This window comes from Phodopus roborovskii, unplaced genomic scaffold, assembly GCF_943737965.1.
Source record: "Phodopus roborovskii unplaced genomic scaffold, PHOROB, whole genome shotgun sequence".
In the NCBI taxonomy this organism is placed as follows: domain Eukaryota; kingdom Metazoa; phylum Chordata; class Mammalia; order Rodentia; family Cricetidae; genus Phodopus; species Phodopus roborovskii.
In genome coordinates, this window is record NW_026126459.1 from 5,998,318 (window position 1) to 6,021,691 (window position 23,374).

At 45.7% G+C, this 23,374-nt stretch overlaps 1 pseudogene; it reads left to right on the forward strand.

The window, feature by feature from the left end:
* The first annotated feature begins 2,811 nt into the window (after positions 1 to 2,811).
* Positions 2,812 to 8,231, forward strand: LOC127225622 (40S ribosomal protein S18-like; annotated as a pseudogene).
* Positions 8,232 to 23,374: the final 15,143 nt, after the last annotated feature.

Sequence of the window (23,374 nt, forward strand, 5' to 3'; positions counted from 1 at the left end):
GTAGACCAGGCTAGCCTCAAGCTCACCAAGATCTGACTGCCTCTGCCCCTCCAGTGCCAAGACTAAAGGCATGTGTCACCACTCCTGGTGACAGAACTTTCTGGATAGCCTCATGGGGATGAGTACAGGTCAGAACCTGGAAGAACTTTCTGTTGCCTTCAAGGCCTCTCATTAACTGGCTCCAGGCTACTGTGTGTAACACAGGCCTAGGCCTCAGGCCTCTCCTCTGTCACCTGCTCCCTCACCTTAGCATTTCAGAGACACATTTCCAAGTCATTTTTGTTTTGTTTTGTTTTGTTTTTTTGAGACAGGGTTTCTCTGTATTGTTGTGGAGCCTGTCCTGGAACTAGCTCTGTAGACCAGAGCTGGACTCGAACTCACAGAGATCCACTTGTCTCTGCCTCCCAAGTGCTGGGATTAAAGGCGTGAGCCACCAACACCTGGCCATTTCCGAATCTTTACCCTCAGCACTCCTGGGTTGTAACCACTGTTCATGGAATATGTGCCTTCCACAGAGGTCACTGGGAATGTGAGCAGAAGGCTCTGTTCAGGTCCTTGCTAATTGCCGAGTTCTAGCTATCAGCCAGGGGAGAAAGATGTGCTGAACAAATCAATGCTTGTAATGGGTCAATAATGGGGAAGGTTTTTGTTCAGTTAGTTTTTCCTTATGGTTTTACAAGGACCTGGTACAAGATACATAAGTCCTCTATCACTCAATGGGGAAGAAGGGGAGAGTTGATATGGTCTCATGTAGCTCTGGCTGGCCTTTTGTTTGTTTGCTTGTTTTTGAGACAGGGTTTTCATTATGTAGGTTCTACTGGCCTGGAACTCTCTCTGTAGACCACGCTGGCCTCCAGCTCAGATCCCACAGAGATCTCTCTGCTTCTGCTTCCTGGTGCTGAGATCAAAGTTATGGCCTTGATCTCTTGATCCTGAGTCTCCTGCCTCTTGGGAGGTAATATAAGCAATGGCCCACTGTGCCTAGATAAGTTTTTATTTGTTTGGGTATTGAGACATGGTTTCCCATAGCCCAGGATGACCCCAAAATTCAGTATGTAGCCAAGGATGACTTCTACTGTGATGGTTAAAGTTATGTTTTAAGTTTAAATTATTGTATTTAAAGAGCTCTATAAAACTGGGTGGTGGTGGTTTATGCCTTTAATCCCAGAGGCAGGCAGATCTCTGTGAGTTCAAGGCTAGCCTGGTCTACAGAGCTAGTTCCAGGGAAGGCTCCAAAGCTACAGAGAAACCCTGCCTCAAAAAAACAAAACAAAACAAACAAACAACCCCACCAAACAACACCCCCCCCCACACACACACAAAAAGCCTCTGACCTGTAAGACCTATTTGACCAAGGACAGATATCTGTGTCTGAAATGCTGGAGGCTGTTATTCATGGAAGATGGCAAGCCATCTGGTTTTCATTTCTGTAAACAAGCTTGATTACCCCAACTGCGTAGGATGTGCTTGATCACAATATACTGGGATGGTATATAGACAGGAAGTACATCATGATGTATGCTTGCCCCTGATTGGATGAACACGGGAAGTATGCAGCCTTTTGGGTTTTGCCTTTATATGCCTCTGACTGTTGTAATTTGGTGTCATAGTCTGGGAGTCCCAAATATGAACTTGGCCTCTGTCCATCATCCTGACCAGTATTTAGTAAAGATTGCTTCAAATTTGTCTCAAAAATTGTGGTAGTGATCTTATTCTTGACCAGCAGGATTAATACTACCTTCCTGGTGCTGAGACCACAGGTGTGAGCCACTATGTTTGGTTTGTCTGGCAGTGGGATTGGAATTCAGGGCTTCAGTTGAGCTAAATCACAAGCACCTTTTAAGCTTTCCTTTATTTAATAAGATTCATTTATTTTCACTTTATATGTACAAGTATTTTCTTGCATGTTGGTCACAAGTACCCTAATGCCTGATGGTGTTTTTTGGGGGGCAGGTGGGTAGGAGAATACTTTATGACAGCAATACCTTGTCTATCCCACCAGTGTTGTTTAATTAGGTGAGCAGATTCCTTGGAGCCACAGAAGGACATCGGTATTGAGGTGGGACACTTTGTGATGAGTATTGTCCTGGATGTGACCTCAGCAGGAATAGGCACCTGTATCAGACTGGGACGGAGTTAGTCCAGGAGACCCCACAACAGTGGGCCTGTCTGAGGTCTCATTCAACTCCCTGGAACCCTGATTTGTGCAGCCACTTCAACTGCAACCAGTTCTGGTTGTCCACAGCAAGAGTAACACAACCCCTGTCAGGTCCCCAGACACACACACACACACACCAAACACTCTTATAAGCTGTTCTTCAAGGGTCTTTTTCTTTTTGGTTTTTGAGACAGGGTTTTCCTATGTAACAGCCCAGGTGTCCTGGAACCCACTTTGTAGACCAGACTGGCCTTGAACACACTGAAATCTATGTGCATTGGTGTTTTGCCTACATGTATGCCTGTGTGAGGGTGTTGGCTCCCCTGAAATTGGAATTACACATAGTTTTGAGGTACCATGTGGGCTCTGGGAATTGAATCCAGGTCCTTTGGAAGAGCAGCCAGTGCTCTTACCTACTGAGTGATCTCTCCAGTCTTTTCTTCTTTTCTTCTTTCTTCTTCTCCTCCTCCTCCTCCTCCTCCTTCTTCTTCTCCTCCTTCTCCTTCTCCTTCTTCTTCTTCTAAGACAGGGTCTCATGGAGGACAGACCATCCTCAAACTCAGACACCTGCTTGTTTGTGCCCATGCCTGACAAAAATGAAGCCCAGACACTCTTCCACAGGAGGCCTACATGCCACCGATTGTGCCGCCGCCATGTTTCCAGTGATCCCTGGGAAGTTCCAGCACATTTTGTGAGTACTCAACACCAACATTGCTGGGCTACTGAAAATAACCTTTGCCATCAGTGCAATTAAGGATGTGGGGTGGCGATAATGTTCATGTGGTGTTGAGGAAAGCGGACATTGACCTCACCAAGAGGGCTGGAGAACTCATGGAGGACGAGGTGCAATTGTGATCATCATCATATAGGACCCACGAAAGTACAAGATCCCAGCCTGGTTCTTGAACAGACAGAAGGATGTGAAGGATGTACAGTCAGCCAGGTTCTGGCCAATGGTCTAGACAACAAACTACAAGGGGATCTGGAGAGACTAAAGAAGATTAGAGCCCACGGGGCTGTGCCGCATTTGGGGTCTTCTTGTCCAAGGTCAGCACACCAAGACCACTGGCCGCTGGGGCCATACTGTGGGTGTATCCAAGAAGAAATGGGTCCCTGGGACTTCATTGTTAATAAATAGTTCATATACTTGTGGGGGTGGGGGGAAGGAGCCCAGGCTGGCCTTAGATTCAGGACTCATGATCCTCCTGCCCCTGACTCTTCAGCATATCAGATATGACACTCATATGCATTTTTTAAAATATTTAGCTGGGTAGTGGTGGAATAAGCCTTTAATTCCAACACTTGAAAGGCAGAGGCAGGCAATTTCTGTGAGTTCAAGGCCAGCCTGGTCTATAGAGTTAAGTTCTAGGGAAGCCAGGGATACACAGAGAAACCCTGTCTCAATACTCCCTCCCCTGCCCAAATTTCTTTATTCTATGTTAGTATTTCACCTGTGTAACTGTTTTGCTTGCAAGAATGTATATGAACCATGTGCATGCCTGATGCCTGCAAGATGCCAGAAGAGAGCAATCCGATCCTAAAATGTGAATTCTGAGAACAGAACTCAGGTTCCTGGAAGAGCCCCAAGTATTCCTAACCATTGAGCCATCTTTCAGGCTCCACCGCCCCCCTCCCATCTCCAGGCTTTCTTTTGTCTTTTTGCTGACAGGATTCCTTGTGTGTAGCCCTGGCTGTCCTAGATCTCACTCCGTAGACCAGACTGGCCTCGAACTCACAGAGATCTGCCTGCTTCTGCCTCCTAAGTACTTGGATTAAAGATGTGCACCATCATCTCCAGGCTCTGCTGTCTTTTTTTTTTTTTTTTTGGTTTTTGTTTTGTTTTTTAAATATTCATTTATTATGTATACAGTGTTCTGCCTGCAGTATGTTTGCACACCAGATCTACAGATTGGTGTGAACCAATTATAGATGGTTGTGAACCATCATATAGTTGCTGGGACTTGAACTCAGGACTTCTGGAAGAACGGCCAGTGCTCTTATCCTCTGAGCCATCCCTCCAGCCCCTTGTTTTGTTTTGGGTTTGGTTTTGGTTTTTGAGACAGGGTTTCTCTGTAGCTTTAGAACCTGTCCTGGAATTAGCTCTGTAGGCCAGGCTGGTCTCAACTCACAGAGATCCTCCTGCCTCTGCCTCCCGAGTGCTGGGATTAAAGTGTACACCACCTGGCTTCTGCTCTCATTTTTTAATCCATTGAGTTCACTTAATGCTGCCCACTAGAATGCTGACTGAACTTGATGGTTTGATCTATGTGGGTAACTAGGCTGTAGTGAGTTCAAGGACCATGTTATGTCCAAAAGAGAGAGAGCATTTCACAGCAATCCTCGCCAACCTCTGGCTCCTACACTCTTTGGTCCTGCCTTTTAGGCTGTGCAAGAGCTTTGGTGGTGGCAGCGAGGGATGTTGATGCAGATGACCCAGGTAGTGCTGAGCACTCAGCTGTCACTCATTCCCAGTACCTTGATCAGTTATAAATCTGTGCATTGACTCACAAGTCAAAGGACAACTTCCACCTTGTTTGAGACAAGGCCTCATCTCCTGATGGGGAAGTGAGGCTGGCTGACCATAGAACTTGCAGGAATTCTCTCACCTCACCTTGGGACAATAGAATTAAAGACCTGTGCTTCACTGTCAGCTTTTACATAGGACCTGGGGTCCAAATCCCTGTCCTTGACATTGAGTGGAAATTGTTTTATCCATTGGACAGTAGCTCTCACCCATCACACTTTTTTGTTGTATGTGTATGGGTGTTTTTGCCTGCATGTGTATGTATGTGTGTGCCTGGTGCCTCTGGAGGCCAGAAGAGGGCATAGGATCCATGGAGCTGGAGTTATAGATACTTGTGAGCTGTGCATGCTAAGAATTGAACCCTGGTCCTCAGGAAGGACAGCAAGTGAAAGACCCACAGAGGGCGTGGACCCTCAAGTCCCAACTCAGGAAAGGCAGCCCCCCCCCCAATCACTCACACAAAGCGGTCTTGATGCAAAAGCATGAGGTCTTTTATATTCCAGTGCACTGGGGTCCACAGCCATTCTCCATGTGGGATAGAGGACTGGGAACTCTGGGTACAGGGTTTAGACAGCTTTTATAGGGTTACAACAAAGCCTGCGCATCACAAACCAATCATCTCATAGTATCCAGTGCAGACCAATCAATTTGAATTATCCAAGCCCGCGCTTAGCCCAGGAAGTCTGCTTTTGATAGGGCTTCTGGGCCTATCAAGGCTCATTTTCTGTGTTCATTCACTCACAGGTGCTGTCCTAAACCACCCTGTCATAGTAAACAGTCAAAAATAACCTTTTGCCTACTCACTGCTAGGGGGCAGAGTCTAGGGAGAGTTAGGCTAAATTTTTCCATCCTTATAAAGTACTGCTGAGCCATCTCTCCTGCACCCATTACTCAGATTTCAATGGCCCAACAGAGCAGGATGGAAAACCTGTAGTACATGCCATGGTCAGTCTGGGCTTGGCCTAACCTCCAACGTGACCAATCTGTCCTCTCTAACTGTGGATCCCTGGCTATGGGAGCATACTCAGTAAATGGTAACTAGAAGTTGTGAATACCTTAGCTTTGCAGGGAGCTTTCATGGCCAGACCAAAAAAAAAAAAAGAAAAAAAAAAAAAAGAAAACCTTCTATCATTCAGTCACTTCCCTCTCCACAGCTGGGAAAAATCCATGGACAGAACCCACTAAGCATTTAATGCTATTTAAATTACTTCATTAACTTATTTATTGAGAATGATTCTTGCTAGGTAGACACAGCTGACCTGGAACTGCCTTGAGTTTGTATTGATTCTCTTGCCTTGCCTTCCAAGAAATGGGAAGACAGGCATGAATCCCCTTGACTGGCTTATTCATCTTTTGAGGCAGGCTCTTGCTATAAAGTCCTGGAAACCTAAAATTGAAATTCTCCTGTCATAGAGTTTCCCACATGCTGGGATTAAAGATGGAGAACTCTTCACTTAGTTACACATGACCTGTTTTTAAACTTTAGTATGGCTCCAGGTGGTGGTAATATATGCAGGGATTAAAGGCAGATGGCTCTCTATAAATTCGAGGCTAACCTGGATTACAGAATGAGTTCCAAGACAGTCAGGGCTACACAGAGAAACCCTGTCTCAAAAAAACAAAAGCAAAACAAAAAAAGAAAACAAACAAACAAAAAAAAAAAAACCCTAGTTAATTAATTAAAAAATAAACGGAATCTGAGGTGTACGTAGGGAGTTCAGGCCAGAACTGGCTACACAGAGACCCTTTCTCAAAAAAACAAGAACAAAAATTACATAAGCATGCTTGAGAGCTCTGGGTTTGATTTCTAGCACCAAAGTTAGGGAACAAAACTAAGTACAGAGCCTAGAGATTCTGGGGTCTGGACCTGTCAGATGTCTCAGAGGGAAAGGCATTTTCCACCAAGCCTGATGATCTAAACTCAATCCCTGAGATCCATGTGATGAAATAGCAGAACTCATTCCCGTATGCTGTCCTCTGACCTCTACTTAGTCATACATCTGTGAACACACATACGAAACAAATATAATTAAATTTTACTCATTTCTTCAATCCCAGCATTCAGGAGGCAGAGGCAGTTGGATCTCTGTGAGTTCGAGGCCAGCCTGGTCTACGAGTGAGTTCTAGGACAGCCTCTAAAGCTACAGAGAGCCCTATTTCAGAAAACAAACAAAAAACAACAACAAATTTAGGCTGGAGAGATGGCTCAGAGATCAAAAGTGCTAGCTATTCTTCTAGAGGCCCTGAGTTCAATTCCCAGAAACCACATGGTGACTCACAAACCCTCTATAATGGGATCTGATGCCTCCTTCTGGTGTGTACAGATGCATGTGGACAGAACAGTGTGCAGCATGAATAAATAAATTTTTAAAGAAAAAAAATTTATTCCTTTATTTCTTTTTTGTCTTTGGAGTGCTGGCAGTGTGCTATCATGCCCGGCCTAAATTATTATTTTATTTTATTCATTGATTTTTTTGGTTTTTTGAGACAGGGTTCCTCTGTATTGCTTTGAAGTCTGTCCCTGGAACTAGCTCTGTAGACCATGCTGGCCTCGAACTCACAGAGATCTGTCTGCCTCTGTCTCCCGAGCGCTGGGACTAAAGGTGTGTGCCATCAATGCCTGGCTAAAATTTTATTTTTAGAAGAGAGATTCTGGTTGGGTGGTAGTGGCACATGCATTTGATCCCGGTACTTGGGAGACTGAGGTAGGCAGCTCTCTGTAAAGTTCAAGGATAGCCTGGTCTATAGATACATAGAGAAACCTTTTCTTGAGAGAGACAGAGACACAGACCGAGATAGAAACAGATTAGTTGATTCTGGACTCTGATCCACAGGGGTCCTGGACAGGCTGGTTTCTGGCATCTTCCAGAACTCACTTGAGCTGTGACAAGGGTTACCAGGAAGGGCCAACTCATTTACTGGCTTCTCCAGGCCAAGCCTGATGCCTTCATCTCTTCAACTTCTCCGGGCAGGTGTGGTCTCAAATACTTGGAAGAAAAAATTTTTAACCCCCTGATCGATTGGCTTTAAACTATGTTGATGTCTATCACAGCATGCTCACTGCACCTGTTTTGTGTACAATCCCTTCAGAAGCAAGCAGCCCAAGGACTGGGATTTTTCTGCTGAGCACTGCAGGTGCCAAGCCCAAGGCTCTAATAGAAAGTGCCACTCCCATTAAACAGAACAGGAAACTGAAGCTTCCAGAGGTCCCTAGTTGAGGGGCGTCAGCGGGATGTCTCCTAAACCAGTCCCGGGTGCTTTAGACCACTGGAGCCCGGGGTTGAAGGGCTGGGGAAGAGGGGAACTCTGGAGTCAGCGGTTGGCGGGAGGAGTGACTCAATATCCCGCCCCACTGGCCCTGGGGCGCAGCAACAGCTAGCCTCACCTCTGCCTGAGTTCGTCTTTCATTTTTGCGTTGTGGACCCTGTTCTGCAAGTGAGTGCGAGACTCCGGGCTCAGAGCCTGGGGCATCCCCACCCCAAGACAGCTCACACTCTAGCCCCCAGTTCTGTGCAGTCGGACCGATTAGCCACACCTGTATCCGGCTAGTGCCCTGGCCTGGGTCGGAACAAGGACGCCATTGCTGGAGGCGGCGCGTACAGGGGACGCAGACGCAGCTGAGGCTTGGGCCGCATCGTTTTCTTTTCTTTTCTTTTTGCTTTGTTTTGTTCAGGCTGAGTCTCAATCCTAATCGTGCTGGTCCGGAACCCATTATTGGGACCCAGGCTAGTCTTGAACTCGCGGTAATCCTCCTGCCTCGACTAAACGCTAGGGTTATTACCGGCTTGCGCCTTTACGCTTAAAAACGCATCGATTTTGAAATGAAAAGAAAAATACTTTGTGTGTGTTCGTGTACTCTAAGGGCGCCTACCCCGCCCAGTTTGGGAGATGTAGGGGGACAGTGCGACATCCGAGGGTATGAGGGGCTGTTAGGGGTAGCAGGGGGACAGTGTCTGACCAAGAAGGGACACGAAAGTAAACTGGGAACCAGGAGGTTTTTGTCCACTTGGGAGTGACAAACACAAAGGCGGTGGCTCCGGCCACTTCCGTAGGGCAGGGCCATCAGCCCCGGTTGCGGGGTGGGTCTGGTCACACCCAGATACCTGAGCCGGCGCGCGCCCCACTAGGCTAACGTGGAGGGACGCGAACAAGCCCTTCCGCGCCTGGCGGGGGTTGAGTGGGTGTGCATTCATCCCTCACCCTGCACCTCTCACGGTGGCCGAGGTCCCACCCAGAGCACCCGGGTCAGAGGACTTCCCTCAAACCTGGCGCGCGCGCCCAAACTGCGCTGCAAGCCATCCTTGCACTCTGTCCCTCGGGTCCCCGGGGGAGGCTGGTCACGTGCCCGGGGTGGGGGCTGGGAGGAAGGGCAGCAGAGCCCCAGGGCTGCGCGTGCCGGGCCAACTGAGGGCGGAGCTCCGGAGGCAGGAGCTGTGTTCTAACCCCTGGGTTCTCATCGAGGTGGCCAGGCCTCCATCCTCCAGCCTGGGTCTGGCCTCTGGGTAACTCTGCCCCAGCTTGCGACTCAGAAAGGTTTAGTGTTAGGGTCGCACTCCTAAAGAACAGAAAGCCCTTCCGAAATTGTTCCTGTTGTACTGAAACCTTACAGTCCAAAACAAAGAGTTCCTGTCAGTGAGGAGGATTGCGACAGAGCAGTGGGGTTCATCTTCGGCTTTGTGTTGACTTGGATTGGAAAAATTTCGAACTTGAACTAAAGGCACGATCCTAGAGCGCTCCCCCCACCCCATACCTCGAGCACCAACCATCTTGCTAAACCGTCCGCTCCCGACAATCTGGTTTTATCCATCTCCCACCCACCCCCACCTCTGCCCTTCCCCGGGATTGTGAAACAAATCCTTGACTTCATATTTCACTTTACGTCCGGAATGATTGCTGTGTTCCGATGACAATCTCATTGTTTCTTTAGAAACCTTTCTCTAAATCCAGGTAGATGAAACAACAAAACACAAACACACAAACAGAAAGTTGAAATAAAGATGTGTGGGGTTGGGGTATGAATATCGCAGACAGGACTAAAAAGAGAGATTTAAGAAATACCAGCAAGCGATGTTGTCTGGGCCTTCAAGTTGGCCAGGTGGATGCTGCAGCAGGCTGTGGATGGCAGAGCTGTGAGAGGGAGACTAATTCAGACCACTAGCTGGAGACTTAAGTGACCTTATTAGGCGATGGCCTAAACTAAGAAAATTTAAGAATTAAGGATGAAAATCTGAGGGGGTGTTTGTGAGATGGAGATATTTTATTCCCCCAGCTTTGTTTTTTGAGCTTAAAAAAAAATGTATTTTACGTCTCTGTCTGGCTGTCTGCCTCTGTCTCTCTCCTGTGTGTGTGTATGTGTGTGTGTTGTGTTGTTGCAGATTCCAGTGGGGGGCCTTAGACTTGCTAGGAAGTCCTCTGCCAATAAGCCACTGAGCTATTAACACCCCTCCCCCATCCCACCTGGAGCACAGATTTATTGTTGTTGGATGGTGGTTGTTGAGATAGGCTCTTTCTAGGTAAACCCTGGCTGCCCTGGAACTCGCTATTTAGACTAAACTGGGCACTAACAAAGACCCTCCTGGCTCTTCCTCCTGAATAGTTGGATTAAAAGCATGTGCCACCATGCCTGGCTTCTGTTTATTCATTTTTTACTTTTTAGTGTTTTGAGACAAAGTCTCACATAGTTCTGGCTATCCTGGAACCTGCCTGTTTACTCCCACCCCCCACCCTCACCCCCACCCCCACCCCCAAGACACGTCCAGTCCACTGTGCTGAGATTTAAGGGCCTCAGTGTGCACAGCTATTGTTTTGAGGCAGGTTCTGACTATGTACATAGCCCTAGCTGTTCTGGCGCTAATGGCCTCCAACTTTTGGGAATCCTCTCCTGCCACTGCCTTTCTAATGATGCAGAATCACAAGGCAAGCCTTCAACCAGCCAGCCCATCTGAAAGGTGCTCTCTGGGTCTGGGCACCTCCACATTCCTCTCCCCTTCCCCCACCAGTTATTTTAACTTAGGTAAGCATTCTACTTCTGAGGTATAAATCCCAGACTGAAACACAGCTTTGTGTTGGGGGAGGTGCACACACCATGGCTTGAATTTGAATGTCAGAGAACACTCTGTGGAGTCTGTTCTCTCATTCCACCTTTCTGTAGTTTCTGGGAATGGAATTCAGGTAGCAGGGCTTGTGCAACAAGCACCTTTATTTACTGAGCCATATTGTCTGGCCAAAGACCAAAGTCTTGCTATTTTGTTTATTTATTTGTTTGGTTTTTTTGAGACAGGGCTTCTCTGTGTAACAGCTCTGGCTGGCTGTAACTCACACTGTAGTCCAGGCTGGCCTCGAACTCACAAAGATCCATCTGCCCCTGTCTCTGGAGTGCTATGATTAAAGGCATGTACCACCATTGCCTGGCTCTTATTATTGTTTTAGTTTTAAAAAGATCTATTTTATGAAAGGAGATGGTGCACTCCCCTTTAATCCCAACATTTGGGGAGGCAGAAGTTCAAGGCCAGCCTGGTATGCAGCCTGAGTTCACAGGACAGTTAGAGCTACTAGTGAGTGAAAAGTTTCTACACTCTAATAAGCCTCTCCAACGATGCAGCAATCCAAATCAGACCAAATCAAACCTAATTAGAAAAGCCCATATTTAATGAATACAGTGCTCCCTGATGGCCTTCCAGAGCCCCCAGAGACGGGAAAGGGAGATGGGAAAAGGAGGCCAGAGTGGTCTTGAGCATCACTGGGGGAGGGGCCATCCTTTGTCTGGCTTCCTGAGATGTAGCAGGGTTTGGAGGGAGATGGGGGAGGGGGCTTGGGCGGAACTTCCACCGTAACAGTGAGACCCTGCAGTTTCAAAAACAATAGCAACAACAAAAGATCTATTTTATTTGTGTGTGCATGCACACATGTATGTGTTCCAGAAGAGGACAGAAGAGGTGTCAGACTTTCCAGGACTGTAGTTATAAGCAGTTGTGAGCTGCCCTATTAGGTGCTGGGAACACATTTTCATCCTTTGGAAGAGCAGCAGGTATTTACACTGTGCCATCTTTCCAGCCCCAAGAACTTGGCTTTTTTTTTTTTTTTTTTTTTTTTTTGCTTTTTTGCCTATATGTATGTCTGTGCACCATGTGAATGCAGTGTCCTTGGAGTTCACACAATGACATTGATCTGGGATTGGAGTTACAGAAGTTGTGAACCACCATGTGGGTGCTAAGAACTGAACCTGGGGCTTTTGCAAGAATAGCTAGTGTGTAGGGCCCTGCATGAACTCCAGGGGCACCTTGAGCAAGCCTGAAGGCTGGCTACACCAGTGCCCTTAACCGTTTAGCCAACTCTCCAGCCTATATATATGGTCTCTCATACATATATATGTAGCTCAGACTATCCTTGAATTTGCTCTGTATCCAAGGATGCCTTGAATTCTGATCGTCTTGTTGCTACCTCTTAAATATTGGGATTTCAGTGTTTGACACTATGTCTTATTAAGATCCTGTCTCCAAGATGAGAGGTGGTGACACACATCTTTAATCCCAGCACTTGGGAGGCAGAGGCAGGTAGATTTTTATGAGTTCAAGGCCTGGTCTATCAGTTCCAGGACAGTCAGAGCTATGCAGAGAAATCCTGTCTTAGAAAGAAAAACAAACAAAAAGGACCCTGTCTAAGAACAAACAAACCAAGTCAGTAAAACTCCATGGAAGTCCATCAGTCCCCTTCCCCCGCTACCCTGGTGCTTCTTTGATGAATTAAGTTGCTGGAGTGAAGGCTCTGCATAGACCAGACAACAATAACACCCCTGACTGACCTATGTACTGTCATTCCTAAGTGTGTAGTCTCCAACAGCAGAGACCAAGACTGGCTTCACCTACCACCAATATGCTACTCAGGGAGACCAGCTGTCCACCTATTGGTAAACTGATGACATTGGACCCCTTCTGTCATGGAAAAGTCAGCAATTTGCTTAGGCTTAGAATAAACATGCATTCTGGGTAAGATCTAACCTCCTGTCTGCTGCTTCTTCTGGGACCTCCTCATAGGCTTTTGGAAACCTGCACAGCAATGCATATGAATCAAGAAATAATTTCTTAGCAAAATAATAGCAGCAGTGAGCATATATGTATATAAGTTACTGTTACTGTGTGCTTAGCACCCAGAAGCAGCTGGCCTGAGAATGGAGGTATAGCCTGTTGGAGATTCTGTTCTGCTATCAGGTTTTAAGAGTTAGGGTAGGGCCTAGAGAGATGGCTCAGAGGTTAAGAGCACTGGTTGCTCTTCCAGAGGACCTGCATTCAATTCCCAGCAACCACATGGTGGCTCACAATCATCTGTAATGAAATCTGGTGCCCTTTTCTGTGTGCAAGCATGTGTGCAGATAACTGTGTACATAATAAATAAATAAAATCTTTAAGAAAATGAGTTAGGGTGGAAAACACTAAAAAAAGATATCACTTGTCTTCTTTAAATTGTTTGTTTGGTTTTTCAAGACAGGATTTCTCTGTGCAACAGTCTTGTCTGTCCTGGATCTTGCTTTGTAGACTAGCGTGGCCTTGACTTCACAGAGATTCACTTGTCTCTGCCCCCTAAGTGCTGGGATAAAAGGTGTGCACCGCAACCGCTCAGCAGGATGTCACCTGTCTTACACAACATAGATATACTATGAGACAGCCATTGATGTATGAATATATCATATCAAGACTGGGGGTGAAGCTCAGTGGTAGAGCATTCGCATAGCATGTGTGAAGCCATTGGTTCAGTCTCCCACACTGTCTAACAAAACAAAACAATCTACCTCTATGAAATTGTATGAAAGTTTGGAAAGAGAAGTAACTCCTGTTGTTAATACAAATAGTTTTCTGAGTTTGTATTGTTTTGTTTTTTGCCATCCTGTAATTTGTTTTGTAAGCCAGACTGGCCTCGGAGTCTCAGAGATCCACCTACTCCTGCCTCCTGAGTGCTGGAATCAGGGCTGTGTGCCACCGCTACCCAACTACAATTGGTTTTAGTTTCTACAACTTTGACCCCTGATGGTAAATTTTACTGCTAATTGTGGAGTATTTTTTAATATTACAGGTAATGACTATAGCTCCATTGAACAGGGATCTAGAAATTTGGCACTTTTCAATTAGTGAATAAGGAGGCCATCCTCTTGGCTGGGACACTTTTTGCCAATTACCAACTTGAATTTGTATTCAACAGGAGCAGAAAATTCCTCATGCATTCATGTCTAACAGTGGATGGGATAGGTGGTGGGACAACTGAACACAATGTGGTGGCATCTTGTTCCGCTAATAGATTTGAGGTGTGGCTATGGTGTGTGGACGTGATCCCTTATGAGGAACAAGAGGGGCTCACTCTCAGGCTCTCTCCTGGGTTGTGATCTGAGGAATGGAGTTCAATTGAGTAAAGAATCCTAACCTGTTTAAATCACAGTAGAAGGTGAACAAATTGTGGATAGAATAGCAGACAAAGGAATTTATAAATATAGCTGATGCCTTGTGAACATTTACAGACTTGGTACCAGGGACAGTAGTGGTGGGGCACCTCCACTGTGCCTTTACATTTCATTCCATTTTATTTATTATGTGTGGACAAGCATGCTCTAGAGTGTGTGGACAGGTGGAGCATGCTGTGGTTCACCTGTGGAAGTCACAGTACAACTTCAGGAGTTAGTCCTCTTCACACAGTGTGGGTCCCAGCTATTGAACTGGCACCACGCCCGGTTGGACTCAGAGCCTCAGGGTTGCCAGCAGGAGCCCTGATCTGCTGAGTCATTCTGTCAGGATGGAGTCTTAACTCTGTCAGACCGGCAGTTTCAAGGGAATATGTTTTTGGGTGCAATCATTGTCAAGTGAGTTTTTGGACTATAGATTTATTTATTTACTTATTATTTTGCTAGAGATCAAACCCAGGGCCTTGGGCACACTCTAGACATGTGGGCTACAACAAAACTACATCACACTCAACACAATTTTTATGGTGGTTTGCTTTGTTGAAACAGTCTCTCATGTATCCCTGGTTGGCTGGAACTTACTATGTAGACCAGTATAGTGAGATTTTCACCTTGTCCTCACCTGTGGCATAGACCACGCCCATGGGGGGGGTGGAGACAGGGCTGGACTTGACCTGGGGGAACTAAGGCTGAGGAGGGGGCTCGGAGAGCTCTCTTGCTTGCAGCATGGGGACAGGAGGCATCATTGGGACCAGGAACCTGCTGGTGTTCATCTGTTTATGCTGTGAGTTATTTCTCCCTGAATAAACATCTATTCGGACTATTTGTTTCTCCTGATCCTTATTAAGCCTTATTAAGGCTTTAACCTCACAGATATCCATCTATATCTGCCTCCTTAATGGTGGGATTAAAGGCATGTGCCACCAGGTCTGGCCAGAGAGTATATTATGACAGAAGCAGGAAAGTTAGTCCTGAGATATGGATGCCAATGTAGCCTGCCACCCACTACAGATCAAAGCAAATTGCTTCAAGCCACCTTTTTTTTTTTTTCCCAGACAGGGCTTCTCCGTGTAACAGCTTTAGATGTCCTGGAACTAGTTCTGTAGACCAGGCTGGCCTCCAATCACAGCCATCTGCCTGCCTCTACATCCTGAGTACTGGGACTAAAGGGGTGTGCCACCACTGCCCAGCTCAAGCTGACTTCTTAGTAGCTAGATCAAAGCCACATACCAAGTATGTGTGTGGTCTGTTGCACAAAAGATACTCCATCTGGCATAGCAGCTGTGACCAGGGGAACCTCCTGGTTAAATTATAGAAGTGTGCTGTCATGCCCTAACTGGGTTATATATGGAGGATCGGAACAGTGTACTGGTCTCTCCTGATTTACCTGGGTATATGATTGATGCCTCCTCACTTCTCTTCCTCTTCCCTTCCTCTTCCTTCTTTTTTTGTGGTGCTGGGTATGGAGCCTGAACCCACACACACAAGCAAGGTGTGTGCTTTGCCACAGAACTACATCTCTAGTCACTGTGAAGTTGTTGCTGACTGACTATAAAGCTAGCCCTGGCGGGCTCAAACAGCTTAAGAGATTTGATTTGTTTGGAGTGTGTTCTGTTTTGATAGCAGGTCTTAAACTCATTGTGGTCCTCAAGCCTAAGCCTCTGAGTTCTGAGGTTACAGGCTTTTGTCACTTTGCCCAGCTATTCTGTTCTTGTCACTGAATAAGATAAATTATTGGATGGTGATCGAACCCCATCCTGTGTCCTTACCAGCCCCTCCATGTCTGTTCCTACTAAAGGCCTGTGTGTGCATTTGGCTCTCTTCTGCTCACCGGTATCATTTCAGACTTGCATCCAAAAGCCATATTAAGAGATCCAGAAATCTCTCCATCCCGTGGGGAATAGGAAAGGAGGACATAATTAAGGATTAATTTCGCAAAAGTTGAGCAGTTTCTCTTTCCTTACCTGGTATGACACTGTAAGCACTTTCTCCCTTCTTCAAGAGAACCCAGCCTTCCCTTGTTTCAGAGGGTTTAGGGTATAAGAACCAGCTTATATCTGCCTAGGAGGTGGCATTCTCCCATCAATGGCCAACATCAGTTGAGGCTGTCACAAAGATCTGTGTAAAGACCACCTGTTATCATTCCAGTTTTGCTCTTCCTTACAGTAATTGTGTCTACCTTGATTTTAATTAGTATATGTTCCAGCCTGTCCGATACTACTTCATTCTTATTGGTACTAGGGAGCCCAGGTATGTGTTGCAGCATCTACCTCTACCCCCACCTTTTTTTTCCAATGCTGGGGGTTGAACCCAGGGCCCCACACATGCTAGACAAACTCTTTAGCTGAGCCCCACCCCTAATGTTACACCTTTTATATGCACTCTGGTGTCTACTGAATTTCTTACCAATGTTAATTTGTACTAGTGCATTCTGTATTGCTACAGTAGACAGTGTTTTCCAGAGTGTGTGGTCGGCTGGCAGATTCTCTCCTTTTACAGAATAAATCCATTTGAACATGCTCATATCTATTAGATTGATGACTTCCTCCTGTCATATTTGAAAGTGACTGACTACATAGGTCTTTTTTGAGTAGGGGTAGCTCTCAAGACAGGGTTTCTCTCTACCCCTTCTCTCCTAGAACACATTGGAACACATTTTGTAGACCAGGCTGGCCTTGAACTCAGAGATCCACCTGCCTCTGCATTCCAAGTGCTGGGATTAAAGATGCCTATGACTATACCCAGACCTTATTTTTATTTTATTTATTAAAAAAATTTTTTTAATGCACTGGTGTTTTGCCTACATGTGTAGATGTATGAAGGTGTTAGAACTTCTGGAACTTAAGTTAAAGACAGTGGTGAGCTGCCATGTGGGTGCTGGGAATTGAACCCTGATCCTCTGAAAGTAGCCAGTCTGTTAACCATTGAGCCGTCATTCCAGCCCCCCCCCCCTTTTTTTTTTTCCACAGGGTTTCTCCTTGTAGCTATGTAGACCAGGCTGGCCTTGAACTCACAGAGATCTGCCTGCCTCTCCCTCTCCAGTGCTCGGATTAAAGACATGCACCACCATTGACAGGAATCATGGGTATGCATGTAGGATTGTGCAAATTAGTGCAGGCACTCATGAGACTGGAAGTGGAATTCCAGGCAATTGGTAGCCACCACCTAATGAGGGAGCTGGGAACCAAACTCAGGTCCTCTACAAGAACAGTATGTACTTTTCATCACAGGCCCATCTCTCCAGTCCTTCACACTTCATTTCTACAGTGCAGGCTTTAAAGGTGTGAGACACCACCACCTGGCTGCCTCAGTAAGCTTTTAACCTGTCCCCTGGTCCACTGTTCTCAATATTTTGTTCCAAGTATGCTGGATTATGCTAGTCAAATTCTAAAGCTCCTTTGCTGAGATCTGACTTTTGCATTTGGTAGTGAAGCCTTGGAGGTCAGGAAAAGGCCTTCAAGGAGAGCAAACAACACATTTGTTTCTCCTGAGCTCTTTGCACCTTCAGGCCTTGCCAGGCAGCTTCTCTAGTGGTGCAGATGAATGTGAGCATTTAGGTTAGCATTTACTCAAAAACCCTAGCCAGCTCAGCTCAGTGCTAAATGCCTGTAATCCCAGAACTTTGGAGGTAGAGGCCATGCCAGTATCAAGAGCTCCAGGTCATCATCAACAACACAGCAAGTTAAAAGTCATACTAAGATTCATGAGACCTTTATTTAAAAAAAATTATTAGATCAGTAAGATAGTTTAGTAGGTAAAGGTATCTACAACCAAACCTGACAACTGGAGTTCAATCCTTGAGGCCCACATGGTAGAAGGAACCGTTTCCCACAAATTGTCCTCAGACTTCCGTGTGTGTGTGTGTGTGTGTGTGTGTGTGTGTGTGTGTGTGTGCACGCACACACACACACACACATAAAATAAGGAAATGATATTGTGTGTTAGAGTTTCTGTCACACAGCCTCCTTGGAAGCCTGAGTCTCAGCTCTATGAACTATTGCTTGAGGCTTCTCCATCCTGTCACCTCAGTCTCTTCACACTCCTTCCCATCCCAGGGCTGAGAGCTCCTTCCTGCCTGTTAGTAACAAAATTATAGTCATGAAGTAGCAATAGAAATAAATTACAACATAAAGAACTATATGAAAGGGTGGCAGCATTAGGAAGGTTGAGAACCACTGTGCTAGAGGAAACAAAGAGCTGCCTGCAGGGTCTCTCAGATGCTGTCACTGGCACTTAGATGGTATTTGGTGATGCAGCAATCTGAGTCATTTCTGATTCTGCAACAAACCCTCAACCATATTCCTGTAAGTACCAACACTACCACCCTCCACCCCCGGCCAAAAAAAAAAAAAAAAAAAAAAACCCAAAAAACCCAGACTACTTCACCAGGTTGGATTTTGGTATCTGCTGCTTTATTCTGTTGCTAGTTCCCTATCTGGGGTGGGTGGATATTTGTTCTTGTTCCCCAGAAATATGTTTCACAATAGCCACCACACCCACCTGGCTCCTTCTAAGACAAGTTTTCATGTAACCTAAGCTGGCCTTGAACTCTTGATCCCCTTACTTCCATCCCCAAGTACTAAGTAAGATAACAGGCATGAGTCACCAGTAGCAATAGAAGCAGCTACATCTAATTCTTTTTCTTCTGGTTCTTCTTCGACTACTTCTTCTCCATCTCTTTTTTTAATCTCTCTTTTCATTTTTTTTTCCTTCTCTTCCTTTTTGAGAGAGTATCCCTGGGTAGTTTGGGCCAGCTTCAAAATGGGTATGCAGGGCCTACAAAATTGCTCAGCAGGTAAAGGTATTTGCCATACAAGCTTGGAGATCTAAGATCCATCCAAAGAACTCAGACAAGACGGCAGTGGCACACACCTTTAATGCCAGCACTCAAGAGATAGAGGCAGGTGGTTCTCTGTGAGTTCCAGGCCATCCTGGTCTATAGAGCAAGTTCCAGTAAACTTGGAGAGACTCTATCTCAAAAGGGAAAAAAAAAGTCAAGAGAACTCATTACACAAAGTTTTTTTTCCGCTCTACTGCTGTAGGCATGAAAAACTGACCCCACCATAAAATAATTCTTTTTAGAGTTGATTTTTATTTATATGTATAGGTGTTTTTGGGGTGGGTATGTGCATTTGAGTGCAGGTGCCAGCAGAAGTATTGGATCCCCTGGCACTGGAGTTTGGGAACTAAGGAACATGGGTGCTAGAATTTGAACTTGGGTCCTCTGGAAAAGGGGTAAAGTGCTCTTAACCACTCAGCCATCTTTCCAGCCTCCACAATAATAGTTTTTAAACATTGCTATGTAGCCCAGGCTGACTTTAAACAAACTCTTCCTGCTTCAGCCTCCTGAGCACTGGAATTGCAGGCATGTGCCACCATGCCAGGCAGTATCCTGTTTCTTGTGGTAGGGAGCTCTTGATCTTGTAAGACCTGACCTAACTAATCCCCTCTCTTTTGCTTGACTAGTTTTTCTAAACAGAATGACTTTGGTTTTTCAATTTACATATGCATAGTTGCATCTATTGTGACTTGAATTAAGCCCTTTTGTGTGTGTCTATGTAGCCTTCCTTTGGGGTTTCATTCATCCTTGTACCTACACTCATTCATTCATCCAAAAATTCTGTTTTTGAGTGCTTGCCTATCCCATGCGTGGGAGCAGCTCACTCAATGTCTATGTTAGGGATGAATGGAGTGGTGAGGTTGTTACCCCAGTGGATGCTGGGTTGCTAGGTTACAAACTCTAGAAGATGGGGTGTGACTGCTAGTGTGTGAGAAGCATACATGTATACATTTTCATGCAGGATCAGGGAAAGCAAGTGGGTGGGAATCCCATGTTTAATTTTGGCTGTTTATTGCTTTGGTTTTGGTTTGGACTTTTGATTTTTGTGTGATAGTGCCTCAAAATATATAACTTGTAGTTATCCTCCTGCTTCAGTCTGACTTGTTTTCTGTTTCTTTGAGGCAGGGTCTCAGATTGTAACCTAGGTCCAATACATAATCCAAATCTGACTTCAAACTCATGGCCATCTTCTTGCCTCAGCTTGTGGGTGCTGGAAACACCAGTGTGAGCCACTTTGCCAGGCTACTGATTTTTTTAGTGCTGAAAAAAAGCAGTTTTACAAAGCAAGGAGTCATCAGGTTCTGGGGTTTCCCATGCTACTACCTGAATGTTTCTAATATGCTACTTCAAAGAAAGAATATCTTTTATCATGGATGTCTTCCCAGATCCAAACAGTCCCTAGTACGAGGTGGTTGAAAACAGTCATCACTACTGCCAGTTTACACTGCCTGCCTGTTGGCTGCAGGGTATTGACTATGGTTTCTGTCCCGCCAGTCCTGTAGCTAAACAGTCCCAAATAAACACACAGAGGCTTATATTAATTATAAATGGTTTGGCCTATTGCTCAGGCTTCTTATTGGCTCTCTCTCTCTCTCTCTCTCTCTCTCTCTCTCTCTCTCTCTCTCTGTGAGCTTAAATGAGTTTATTTAGAAAGGGGAGTGAGGGAGAAGGGGAGAGACATAGAAGCACCGGGAACAGAAGAGGCGAGAGGGGGAGAGAGAGGGAAAGGGGAGAGAAGAAGAGGAGGGTACCTGGTGGCCAACCAAAAGCAGGAGAGAGAGAGAGAAAGAAAGCAAAAGAGTAGCTAGCTCTCTCTTAATCATTCATCTATTTCTATTAATCTGTGTATGTCCACATGGTCTTGGCTTACTGGTGATACCCAGGTCTCTTGCTTTCTCGGCAGCTACACCGTGTGTCTCCTTGACTTCGCCTCCTACCTTTCTCTATCCCTGTTTGAATTTCCTACCTGGCTAAATCCTGCCTGTCCAGTGGCCAAAATAGTTTTATTCATCAACTAATCAGAGAAACATATTCATAGCACACAGAAGGACATCCCCCATCAGCAGGGTCTCTGAGCTTGCCTGCTTTGTGTGCCAGCTTCTGGGTCCATCCCTGTTATCGAGCTCCTCCTTTAGCCTGTGAACATACCAGGGCCTGATTACTCAGGTTCCCCCAAGAACTAGAACTCAAGGGATAGCTGGCTATGGTCGTGTAAGAGGGCTCTGTTTAGGTTTGGTTGGATCCCCCCCACCCCTTTCTTTCTCTTTTGGAGCTGGGGGCTCACTTCCAGGGTTTTAGGCATTCTAGGCAAAAGCTTTACCCCTGGGTCATACCCGCCTATGAGATGGAATTTTTAGAGAAAATGGGCCATTGATTGTGGAGGCCTAGATATAATGAAAAGCTGCCTGAACACGGAAGATACTGTGGGGCCAGTTGTGTGACTTTGTCATAGTCCAAAAGCCTCAAAATGAACAGAGAGGGCAGGGATAATTTGCATTCTACAGCTGAAGGCCTGAGAACCCCCCAGGGAGGAGGTACTGATTTATGTGCTGGTGACCTAAAGTAAGAGGGTTTAAGGGTCCTGTTGTCCAAAGGCAAAAAGGGAATTGTGTCCCAGTTCCAGAAGAGGGAAGAAGGTATTTGTCATTTGCTTTTCCCAAGACAGGGTTTCTCTGTATAATAACCCTGGCTGTTCTAGAACTCGCTCTGTAGATTAGGCTGGCCTCAAACTCACAGAAATCCTCCCACTTCAGCCTCCTGAGTGCTGGGATTAAAGGTATATGCCACCACACCTGGTGTTGGTATTTGTCTTTTTTCCCTACCAGTTTTGTTTTCTCTGCTTCCAGCTGATTGAATGATGCCAATTATGTAGAGGGCATACTCTCCCCTCATCCCACTCCTATGCCAGTTTCCCCCAGGAGCATCCTGATAGACCCATCCAGAAATTTATAAGTTTTTCATAATCTAGTCATTAACTATCCTCAGGAGCTGTTAATCATGATGTTTTGTTTTTAATAGTGATGTCTGTTATGTAGTCCTGGCTCATAGCAATACTGTTGATTTGACATCTTAAGTGCTGGAATTACAGGCATATCTAAACATATCCAGAAGGAAACATCTTGACAATGAGGTAGGTGGCCTGGAGAGAGAAAATGGGCTCAGAATCCGAGATATCTCAAAAAGAGTGAGCTGATTGACGCCAGAAATTGCAGGGAGGGAGCTGTGCTACATGAGGGTTTACGGTACATGGCCTCTAACCACACTCCCTACAAGTGTGGCAACTGTGTCTGGCCTTTACCCTAAGGTGCTTATTGGGCGATGGCAATGGCAAGTAGGGCTTGTCCTACAAGATCTGAGAGATTCCTGCTAGCCAGGCAGTGGTGGCACACGCCTTTAATTCCAGCATTCAGGAGGCAGAGGCAAGCGGATCTCTGTGAGTTTGAGAGCCTGATTTATAGAGGGAGTTCCAGAACAAACAGGACTATTACACAGGACTATTATTACCTGTCTCAAAAAAACAAAACAAACACAACAAAAAAAAAGAGATTCCTCCTAGGTGTGTTGTATTAGTTACTTTTCTGTTACTGTGATAAAACCCTAGGTCCAAGGCAACATGTAGAAGGAAGGGTTTATCTGGGCTTATGGTTCTAGACAGAGTCCCTGATGGAGGAGCGAACACGTTAGTAGGAGCAGAAAACTGAGGGCTCATAATTTGGACTACAATGGCAAAGCAGAGAGAGCTAACTTGAAATGATATGATACTTAAAACTATCAAAGCCTGCCCCCAGTGACATACTTCCTCCATCAAGGCCATACCTCCTAAACCTTCCCATACAGCCACCAACTGGGAATGAAACAGTCAAACTCCCAGGACCAATGGGAGACATCTTGTTCAAACCCTCATAGCCACCATGCTTTCTTTGGGTCTTCCCTCTGGTAGTTTGTACTTTCTGTCATGCTGAAGGAATAACAGAAATAACTGGGAAAGTCTAACCTCCTCAGCAGTTGGATGGCCATCTTTGTTGGTGTTTGTTTCTACAAGGCAAACTCAAGGCTTCTCATATACTTGACAAACAGTTTATCACTGAGTTTTAGCTGTAACTCTCCCTGGCCCATGTGCATGACTGTTTGCCTCTGTGTGTGTGTGTGTGTGTGTGTGTGTGTGTGTGTGTGTGTGTGTGTGTGTGTGTGCTCATGCATATGTATGTATATGTATATATGTGCACATCAAGTGTTGGAAACTGAGGCTGGATCTATGCTCAGTTGTGGAATGAACCTTGGCTGAACTCTGGCTTTCTCTTGGCTGTACATTGAGAGCCTTCAGGATGATTTAGTAACTAGCCCTATTTAGCAAGATCAGCCTAACATATAACCAGTAGCCCCATCACCATAGTAATCTTTCTTATT